Consider the following 3,148-nt stretch of genomic DNA (forward strand, 5'->3'; position numbering starts at 1 on the left):
TGCATCGGCCGCGAATCGAACCCGGGCCGCCCGCGTGGCAGGCGAGCATTCTACCACTGAACCACCGATGCACATTATTCCCTTGCTTCGTAAGGGCCTATCTCCCCACCGTGTCTTTACCTTAACTACCTAATATCATTTACATGTCTGTGTCATCTAATTCAGTAGGCGTTGATTTATTGATTGACTGCCTATGGGGTTACAATGCATGCTGTTAGAATAAACCGACACAACACATCTCTTTATTTGATTCTGAAACGGCGTAGATTACTTGGATTGAAGCACTTTCTAAATTGGAGACAGCCACATGATTTCTCACTTGCTAGTCTCTTCAAAGGTCTTGTCTGCTTGAATTTCATCTCACATCTATCCACAAGATGCATTTTAGTAGAAAACGGTATTCGTTTTCAAGGAGGTTGTAAATAGAACAAAGTCTATCCGGAATTGGTTTTTAAGCAAAATATTGATGGACGAATTCATAATATTTGTACAGATTTCCTATCATATCTTTAACGAAAGATGAATGTGCTGCTTAGAGAGAACCTAAAACGAACCTTGCCTAATCCACCTACTGGAATTATCTTTTTTGTTGTTGTGAAAATCAACTGTCAAATTAATGGTATGACCGTCGACTAGAATGGCAAATTTGGCTTCCATCGACATACATCAGCATGCATTCATCTTTATGCATAATCCAAGTGTCAAACGGGGACGCCGGCGAATGGAGAATGCTGTTTGATCAACGAATTGTCCAAGGGTCTATCGGCAGCAATTAATATTATGTAGATCTGAAACTCTTGATTATTATCAACAGTAAAATTCAGATGAGTTGGATTTCATTTAGAAGCATGCAAATAAAATATCATTTTAATTCTAAATATGTCTTCGTCATCGGAAATCGACTTTATCTTAAAGCATGTTAGTCTAAACAAAGTCAACTAATTACTTTTCATTTGTTACCCACAACAACAATCAGCTTGATTGCATAGTTTCGGTCTTGAATTTAGAGAACCAGTCTGTGTATACAACAATGAATAATGTCATCCATAAATTACATATATTACAAAACACCCTCTTCAGAGAAAACTAAGAGAGAAAAAGAAAACACTTTATAGGAACATTAAGTTCCTTCCTATCATCTGGTCTTAAATGATGGAAAGATTATTAAAATTCATTAAATTTAGTTTGATCATGGGTCATTTGCGACAGTTTTTTCTCCTTGGAAGAAGGACTTATATGTGTATGTCTCATAGATTTGGGAGATTAGCTTTGAAGCAAACTGAATAGTAAATGATATCAAAAGACTGATATTTCGAAACAATACTATTTGTGCATGAAATGTACACAAGGAAATGAAATATGTACGTTTCATCTATGATATAATCTTTTCATGTGCAAGGATCTGAGTAACAGCAGCGCACTGATATCAAGCTGTCGATAAGGTAGCGGCTCGTATGCAGGACAAATATAAAGGCGGATAATGGCACGATTATTTCCCATGTGAGGCTCGTTGGTCTAGGGGTATGATTCTCGCTTTGGGTGCGAGAGGTCCCGGGTTCAAATCCCGGACGAGCCCACCATTTTGGAAATGAAAGTTAATACTCATTTTGTAGTATCCTGGTAAATGGTTGAAGCAATCTCTCGGGACAGCCATGAGTGAAATATTTCATTTTCAATTATTCGTGTAAATGCAATACTTTTGACGGATTCATTTCGGAAACGCTGGTGAATTGTCATTTCTCCAAAACTTGAAATAGGTTTTCATATAGTTAGTCAAGTACAATTAATTGGAAGTTAACTTCCCAGAACCCCATTTACAACTTCAGCTTCAGAGGATGTACTGAAATTCTTGAACAAATATAACTACTGTATGGACCAGTGGATTAGCATAGTTTTTCATTGCACTCTTATCTTCCTCTGAACAAAGTTAACCTCCACACCCATACAGAAAAAGTTTGTTTTAGACATCCTTATCAAAATGTATGCTAATAATTATTTAACTTCTGCCAGTTTTGATTGCATAGTTTCATTCTTGAATTTAGAGAACCAGTTTATGTATACAAGAAAGACTAATCTTAACCACAATTACATATGTCAGAAAACACCATCGTCAGAGAAAACTAAGAGAAATAAAAAACACTTTATAGTGACACTAAGTTCCTTCTTATCCTATGCAATAATGATTAAAATTCATTAAAATCAGTTTTTCCTTTGGTCATTTGCGACAGTTTTTTTTTTGTCCTTGGTGGAAGGACTTATATTTGGGTCATTATCTTCATTATTTGGACATAATGTCGACAAGTAACTGGAGAAGAAAGCCTGGCGATGAATGTAAAAACAAAAGTAATTTGAAGTTATTCTGTCTTCTTGTTCTGAAGCAAATTGAATAGTTTAATGATGACGAAAGACTAAGATTTTGAAACTTTACTAGTTGTGTATGAAATGTACTCATTCTCAAAAAGGAGCATGCCCACCAAGATATATAGACGGAATAAAGCTATCGGTCAATCGATAGATTGATATATAGATATATATTTCATCATTCCAACGAAGGAAGATACCCATCAAGAGAATCAAAATACTTGAACAGGCAATACAATAGACATATAGGCAGACAAACAGGCAGACAGGTTTACAATGGATTGAGATTGAAGCAGACATACAGTTATACATAGAGACAGACAGATAGATGCGAATGAATCTATGTACCATAATGGTCCCGCAGAATGTTCATTAAAAGTAAATAAATTAAATGCCTTTTGGTTTCCTCTGCATTCTCTTTATACAGTTTAAACAATACATCACATAAATACATGGTTTACGCATCATATGAACTATATTTTTAACTTTACAATTTTGATTTTGTTTTAACGTTAATTGCTAGGTCTGAATTAATTAGAAACATTCACCACTTACTACCATTCGATTTACACTTTTAAAAACCAGGCTTGTCGATACTCGGAAGACTGGATCTCGCCCAAAAGGATCCTTATATTTTCATTTCCTTTGTAAGCTCTATTCAAAGTGTAACTTTGAAACGCATCAGGAAATTGTTGTTGCAAATCACACAAATATTCACACAAATATTCTCTTGCAAACTTTGATTCATATGCTGAACATCGATTGAAACTAACAAATAACGTAATTG

The 3,148-nt window shown here is 35.2% G+C and overlaps 2 non-coding genes across 2 annotated transcripts; one reads left to right on the top strand and one right to left on the bottom strand.

Moving 5' to 3' along the window:
• On the bottom strand, positions 1-71 carry Trnag-gcc (transfer RNA glycine (anticodon GCC)). Its single transcript has one exon. It is a non-coding gene; the product is annotated as a tRNA-Gly (tRNA).
• A 1,433-nt stretch (positions 72-1,504) lies between these two features.
• On the top strand, positions 1,505-1,576 carry Trnap-ugg (transfer RNA proline (anticodon UGG)). The gene has a single exon. It is a non-coding gene; the product is annotated as a tRNA-Pro (tRNA).
• Positions 1,577-3,148: the final 1,572 nt, after the last annotated feature.

Source organism: Sinohyriopsis cumingii, chromosome 13 (assembly GCF_028554795.1).
Source record: "Sinohyriopsis cumingii isolate HCF-2022 chromosome 13, ASM2855479v2, whole genome shotgun sequence".
In the NCBI taxonomy this organism is placed as follows: domain Eukaryota; kingdom Metazoa; phylum Mollusca; class Bivalvia; order Unionida; family Unionidae; genus Sinohyriopsis; species Sinohyriopsis cumingii.